This window comes from Acanthochromis polyacanthus, chromosome 9, assembly GCF_021347895.1.
Source record: "Acanthochromis polyacanthus isolate Apoly-LR-REF ecotype Palm Island chromosome 9, KAUST_Apoly_ChrSc, whole genome shotgun sequence".
Classification (NCBI taxonomy): domain Eukaryota; kingdom Metazoa; phylum Chordata; class Actinopteri; family Pomacentridae; genus Acanthochromis; species Acanthochromis polyacanthus.
Genome location: NC_067121.1, coordinates 13,294,259 through 13,302,635, shown reverse-complemented (window position 1 = coordinate 13,302,635; position 8,377 = coordinate 13,294,259).

Here is an 8,377-nt window from a genome sequence, read left to right as displayed (position 1 = left end):
GGAGGGTGCACCATGAGCGGCCACACACCTCCAGAGCATCCCCCTTGGCACTTTGAAAAGTCAGAGAACCATGATTTTGACCGGGTGGCGGCGCACTCTGTGGCCGGGGAGGGTGCACCATGGGCGGCCACACACCTCCAGAGCATCCCCCCTTGACACTTTGAAAAGTCAGAGAACCATGATTTTGACCGGCTGGCGGCGTACTCTGTGGCCTGGGAGGATGCACCATGAGCGGCCACACACCTCCAGAGCATCCCCCCTTGACACTTTGAAAAGTCAGAGAACTATGATTTTGACCGGGTGGCGCCGCACTCTTGCCGGGAACGGTGGCCCAAAATGTCTTACCACACTGGGCAAGAGCTCTGGCGAATGCCTCGGCATTAGGCCTGATGCCTCCTGCTCGCTAGCCTGTCACATCGCCAACTGGTTACTGAAATTGAACGATAGTTTAAATAAAGTTTCTAAGGTGAAGTAAATGTGCACTTGCGCAGTACGGATCGTGTAGGGGTTTTGTTAAAATAATAAAAAAAAAAAAAATCAAAATGCCGTAAAGTGCATTGAAATAGAGTAGCGGAAGTGACGTACTTTTCGCACATGCGCAGTACAAATCAGGTTTCCGGGACGGATCGGGTAGCGACAGTCAGTCCCATAGATATATACAAACACTAGATGGCTCATGAGCGCTGTCAGCCTATGGGGAGCGACGTCGCCACATGGCGGCCATCTTGGGACAGGGCTGCTCGATCACTCATAACATTAAAGTCAATGGAGCATGGATTTTAAAATCACTGTAGACTGCTCAATTTTCAACCGATTTTACAACAGCTTGGTTTGTTATAAACGTCAGAGATGTACTTCTTTTACTGCTTACATAAGAATAATTAAAACCATTGAATTCATATAATAATGAACACAGATATCATCTTTTTTCAGCATAAATGGATGTAAATGTAATTTTATTATTTAGCATTGCACTTCTTTATTACTATCAGCTTTCTAATGCACAGATAAAAACAAAGCTCAACCAAAATCAATGCACAACAAACAGAGATGTTGTCTTTTCTTTTCATGAACCTAGTGCCTACATTACCCACAATGCATTTCGGCTGCAGGCTAACTAATCCAGGCATAGATGTATACAAACAATAAGTCTAAGGTCTCAATCAAAGTCTCTTAACCAGCAAATAAATGCAACCACAACCACAAAGAATGTAATTTCACCTAAAGATTCGGTTCTCAAAAAACGTTGGTCTCAGGAAAACCTAATAATTGAAAATCAGATTGTGAGTAACACCATCTTCAATGTGAGTAGCCAGGCAGAAAAGACACACAACTATGCCGCATTTTTCAAAACGAAAAGCTGCGATTTCGGAATTGAGCCTGAATCATAACCACGTTAGTAAGGCTTGCAATAAACTAAACCGTTTGTAAATCAATCAAGAATTGAGCGAGTTATGAGTGTTAAAGTGAGGAAATCATCCACCTTACCATTGACTACAGTACAGTGTGCCAGAGCAGTCCCCTGTCCTAAGATGGCCGCCAAGTGACGCCGCCGCCGACTCCGTCTTGAGACATCTAGCGTTTGTATATATCTATGGTCAGTCCATCCTGAAATAACCACCAAGAAATAAAATGCAAATCAGTTTGCTTTCACTTGGTGGACTGAGCTGTCAATCAAATGGCTCTAGGCGGGGCTTCCTGTCCAGGGTGGATAGTCGTTCCTGATCACAGGCATATGAAGAGTAGATACGACATGCCCCTCTGAGCGGCGTGTCTACGGAGACACTAAGCTAGTGGGGGTAAAGTTTCAGTGTTTTCCATTGATGTGTACGGCACGAAAATTAAAACAAGAAGAATGCCGGCTCATTGTGCGGCATACAGTTGCATACTACGTCGGACGATCAAGACAAGGAAACTTGGAATAACTTTCCACAGGTAAGAATAGTTTTGGACTCGTTTTTCATTATTAAATCTTGTTGAGGGTCTATGAGAGCTCACGAGTTAGCCATTAGCAAAACAATAACACGAGCTAACAGCTGGACAACCAAATACCAGACGATTAATAGTAGCTGTAGTATAGCTGTACAAGCAGTAGTAATAATACGAAAAGTACAAGCAGCAGTAGTAGTATAAGTAGCAGTTAGAGTCGTAGACATAGTATCAGCATGTGTAATAGTATTACAAGTTGCAGTAGCAGTGACAGTATCAGCAGCAGTAGTTGGTGTATTACCACTAGTAGTCGCATTACTGTTAATACCACCAATACTATCAATTGTAGTTATAAAGCCTAACTCATATATATTCAGATTAGCATCTATGTTATTCCTCCAAACCAGTGGTGTAGTCTACGTGATACGCAGGTATACGCCATATACTCACTAGAAAAGGTCCCGAATTTCCGTATACCCTCTTAAAAAAGTGCAAAGATACGTATACCCAGGGGTGTAAACACGCAGGTATATGCCTTATACCCACTAGAAAAGGTCCCGAATTTTCATATAACCACTTAAAAATGAGCAAACATATGTATCAGTATGTTTTTTTGATATAACGTTCGCTTTCCCGTTCATAAATTCGTATTCCCTGTGTCAGGAAGCAGTGAAGCTGTGTGGGGCGGGGGAAGGTGTCTGTCTGAGAACAGGGCTCACTAACAGGCAGACCGCGGTCCGGATCCGGACCCAGACTCCGTCTATACAGGTGTAAATTTGACAGGTCGCTTCTATTTTACCGGTGCAGCTTTCCAGTGTTTATCATTGGTCTATCAGCTCAGAAATGTACAGATCAATTATGTACGAGTTCAGGCATCCCACGTGACGCTACTCAGCTTGACGTCGCTACATTGGATCGCAGCTCTGCCTTCAAAAACCAGTTGAGAGGGGAGGGACAGAGAGGAGGACAGTAGTGATGGAAGTTCGGCTCTTTTCCGAGAGCTTTTGACACGTTTCCAAAGAAAAGCCGGCTCTTTCGGCTCCCAAACGGCTTCTAATTTATTATTGTTTGTAGCCTCATATTTAAGCCTAACCAGGCAAATATGAATCATTTGTGTTTTGACAAACTCTTTTTAATTCAGTGTTTTTATGAGAAGCCTTATAATTGATTCATTTTGCGCATTTGTTTTGTTACAAAAACAGGCATTCTTACTTTTGTTTAATATTTCAATAACATTTTTTTGCACAAAAATAAATGAACAAAACTCTGCACATGATGACGAGGAAATATCAGCTCTACCTGATGGCAGGAGGAGGAGATGCTGACGCTATAATGTCTATAAGTATCTAATTGGTAGTTTGAAATAAAGGAGCTGCTGTTGCTGTGTGTGTGTGTGTGTGTGTGTGTGTGTGTGTGTGTGTGTGTGTGTGTGTGTGTGTGTGTGTGTGTGTGTGTGTGTGTGTGTGTGTGTGTGTGTGTGTGCATGCGCACATATATGAGAATCTGACCTGGCTTTGGTTTATGAGGCCGGAGTATAACCACTAGAAAAAACTAGATTACACCACTGCTCCAAACCCATTTTATGATTGGGATTTCAGGCAATTCTTTAGGACTGCTCTCACATAATTGAAATGTTACTAAACAATGTCATACTGATCAATTTAAATAACTTTGGTCTCCAGTATATTGGCTACTTCTGTTCTTTGTCCTTAATTTAGTAGCATGATTTATTTTTAGATATGTTGTTGTGTACAGACTTATTTACTTTTTTGTCTATTGTTCTTACTCCATGTAGGTTTCCCAAAGACTTTCGGCTGAGGAGGAAGTTTACATTGCTGGATTTGTTGTTCGACGAATCCTGAGCAGGCTGTCCTGTGACGTGTGCCATGAAAGCCTAGTGTCTGAGGCTACAAAATCATCATTCAGTGAAAACTACCATCTTCTGACCCTGAAAAACCATGGTGGGTTGGTGGTTCCCTCGGACGGCACTGTTCAGGTGGTGAGAGCTGCTGAGTGGGCTATTCGCCATAGTCCTGGACGCATACCACGGGAGTCTGTAGTCACACACTTTGTCAGAGAAGAGATTGGCACAAAGGATGTGTTTTCACTCGGGGAGCACATTGAAGAAACCCAGTTTGGAATAGAGAACCACCTGTCTCTCTTGATCACTTATGTTGTGTCAGTGTTCTTTAAAATAAGGATGAACCACATAGCTAGACTCACTTCCCTTGATTTACAAGGTCAAAGTACAAGAAAGAAATCGTGCAAAACGGTCCTCTTTCAGGGTTTCTAGCCATGACTTTGTATGAAGGTGAAGTGTTACTTACTCAGGGACACACACAACAGTGTACCTGTGTATTGTAAATGTAAATAAACTGTATTCTGTTCCAGTCTGGCTCTATCTTGTTCTAGTCTATCTCCTTCTTAGATGTATATAACAGCATAGCGAGATAGAAAGAAATAATTAAATAATAACTAAGTTGTTTATTGTAAAAGTTAATAAACTATCCTGTTCTAGTCTCTCATTGTTATATGTATATATCATCCTAAAGAGAGGTATAAAAATAAATAGTTAATATTATTAAGAATTGTGTTTATTGTAAATGTAAATAAACTCTATCCTGTTCTAGTATAGCTCCTTGTTATATGTATATAGTAGCTTTTATATATATATATATATATGTATATATATATATATATATATATATATATATATATATATATATACATATATATATGATAAATTCATCTTAATAAGAAATAGATTATATTTACAATTAAATCTTTTGATCTCAAAACATTTTATATGTATCCAGGCATTTATATTTATATATGTAATGGCTGAACTGAAAAGAGTCCCTGGCCTCTGGACCTAAAAAATATGATAACTAAAATTGCAGGTTACATTTGTAGGAAGCCTTTTTCAGTGTTTTTTTTTTTCAGATCACGTATTTTCTATTAATAGCACCTGTTTTGATGTTGACAATAAAGGAAACCACACGAAAATCGGTTGAGAAATTAGCAAATTATGATATATTTTCAATGTACATGCATTGCTTTGAATGGGAACTTTGCCCCCTCCAAGATGGCCACCACGTAGGCACATTGATTAGCCGGCTGCTACAGTGAGCTGGCGTATCTACTCTTCATATCTATGCCCCCCAGCCCAACGTCTTACAGCAAAATAATGTCGTTCTCCAACTTATCTAATACAAGTAAGCAAGTGAATATTTTAAGCTGAATAAATATAATTGGATCATCTTGGGCTAATTGAGGTAGACACAAAAAGTCCCCACAGAAAATCATTTGATTATTAAGCACATGTTTAAACAAATCCATTTAACTCAAACATTTTGATATTATCCACAGAAAAGCTTACTTTACTGTGTAGTCTATGTTTTTGAGACTACCAATGTTACACTGCAGTTTCCAAGTGAGTCAGGGTACCCACTACTTAAAAACATGAACATGCTGACAAGGTACAAAACGTGATTTTCATCAGAGGCAGTCATTGTTATAGCTGATCTCAGGCGTGAGTAGAGTAGCCAAAAATTGTACTCAAGTACGAATAACGTTACTTCAAAATAATATCACTCAAGTAGAAGTAAAAAGTAGTCATCCAAAAAATTACTCAAGAGCAGGGGTGAAAGTAGTTTTAAATTCTTGCCGGTACTATTGCCAAAACCCTCGTCTCGCTCTAACTTCATGCATTATAAAATAGCAAAGTTAAAACACAAACAAATAAAAACATATTAATATTTTACTGTAGGCCAATGGAATAGGTAGGAATTAATAACACTTGAAAATATGGTAAACTTTTTGCTTTAATTGAAACACTGATAAACATCCAGAATACAAGGCTCAAAGAACAGACATGAGGTCATGAGCAAACACTGAAAATGGAACTAAACATCAAAACACATCACCTAAAATATTTTCCACAGAGGCCCAAAGTAGTTATAGTAGTAGTTCGTTTCTGATTTTCTGTGGTAACCCTTCTTCAGTGTCCTTGTCTTTTCCTTTATTCAAAGAGGCTATTTTCTTCTGCATTATTACTTTGACAAAATATTATTTGACTGTTTTGTAGTGCTTCTCTCCGTTTTTATTTAAAATATGTATCTGTCGATGATAACCGCTGTAAATCCAGTTGAAAGTTTTTCAGCCAATCACAAGAATGTGTGGAATTGCAGGTGGGTCATTCCGTGTGGTTTCACCAGATGGTGGTTGCCGCACCATTTTCAAATTAGTCCTACATTTGTATGCCATTAGACAGTCACAAAGTACTTTCTATGCAAAATTGTAGGCCTGTAGCTCAAATAGTTTCTGAGTTGTGGGGGTCTGAAATTTTCAGAATTTGGGCTATAAAAAGCCTCACCAGCGTTTTTTGCATCTTTAAGTGGTTATTTCTCAGCCTCTAGACATACCAGAGAGCTGTGAGTTGGTAAACAAGGCCTCTGCATGTAGCTAGTGCCCCACAAACATCCCCAGGTGTTTCCCTACACCCTGCAGGCCGTGGGGGCTTGCTAAAAATGCTAAAAATTAAGAGATACCTATTCACTAGTGGGGTTTGGGACCTTAAAAGTACTAGAAATACTGCACAGACGTGTTCCAACACCCCTGGGTTCCATTCTACACAAACTTGTGTGATAACTTAGCAAACTGGAGCTTTCTAGGTACCTCAGTTTGGAAAATATGAGCTCCCAAAGTTGGACGAGATTTTTAATTGGCTATTTTTGGTGGCAAAAATCTCAGTGTGGCCCATTTGCATCCTAGGCCCCCTCCTTCTCGACTCCCTTGTTCCCCATTCATCTACCAGCTGCCAGAGATCCTAATCCATCCAGCGCTGCACTCTGCTTCCCCTCACGGAACTACGATTATTGCCGATCCCCGGCTTGGACTCTGCCCACCCGGACTCATTCACTGGCCCCTCCAATAGAACCTCTGGCTCATCACCCGCCATCTCCACCTTCCCTTCCCACAATAAATCTATCTTTAAACTACATCTTGGCCTCGGTAGTGTGGTTCTCAGCTCGAGTCCTGCCTGGTTGTGTGACACAGACACAGAGTTCTTCACGAAGAAAAGCCAGCCTGGTCTAACTCTCCAGAGCGCTCAACACCTTGTTGATGGCCCTGACAGCAGAGGTTTATGAGTTGAGGACCAAGTTATGTTCAGTCGAAATACTCATTGGTGAGCTTTGCCGGTGGCAGACAGAGCTGTGTTCGGCAGGCGTGTCTGGAGCCTGCGGACAGACACCTGTCACCGGCTTCAGACCTGATTTCGCTTCACTCCAAATCCTGGTCATCTGCTGTCAAAAGTAATAAAATGGTCTCTCTTACCCCTTGTAGATCATTTGACTAAATGACTGTTAAGTTTGTTTGCAGCGAGCCACCGTACTTGTGTATCTGATGTTTGTTGTAGCTCAGCCAATCATCACACACTATGTTATGCGCGGTCCAAGGTTGTCATGTGACCAAGATGTCGTCTCTGGAAGCAATGCTGTAGCTTATGAGTTTAGCTAATAAAGCAGAACGTTTTGCAAGAATGTGTGATCCTTGACTCACACTAAGGAACAAGTTTCAACACCCCTTATGACCCGTTTAGCATAGGTGATAATGATATCCCACTCACCATCTTTTTCTCTCCTCTTGCTGAACTTTCACTGGAGCAGAAACACCCTCCTGTTCCAGAGATCCCTTGGCAACAAATCATTTATCTGTCAGGACTTTATTTTTAACAACAATGTGAACTTTTTTGTTGTCACAGAGTGTTGCTTAAATCTTAATGATTTGGCCATTTTTTATTGAAGCTTCTCCCCCAACTTATTTATTCTTTCATCAGCCTTGAATAACAGGCTGTGGTTAGGGGCTTGAGGTTTTTCACAGAAATGTTTTCACCTGGCTGTTTCTCCACCTTTGAGAACCCGAATATAGACCAATTTGCCTGTTTTATGTGCTGTAATTAAAAAAAACTTACTTCTTGCTTTATTCAGGAATTTTCGGACCTTCTGTCTGTTATTAAGATCACTTACAACAGAATTCTCATTCTTGGTGATTTTAATATCCATGTTTGTTGCCCCTTGTCCACTTCATTTGTTTCAGATTTTGTGAAACTTTTAGGTTCCTTCAATTTGATCTAACATATAAAGCAGCCCAGCCATGACAAGGGACACACAGTTGATCCTGTGATCTCCCACGGTCTCTTTGTGAATGATGTACACTTGTTTGAGTTTTTTTTTCAGATCACAATGCAGTGCTCTTCCAGCTTCCAGTTCTATCTCCTGAATCTAAACCCATAGCTCTGATTCGTTCTCGCCCCCTAAACTCCCTCTCTGCTCCTTACTTTTGTCATGCTTTTATTTACCTAAACACAGTCTCCCATACCAGTGAGCAACATGGAATTGCTGTGGAGAACCTTGTCAGCAGTTTCTAAAGTTCTTGCACAAGTATT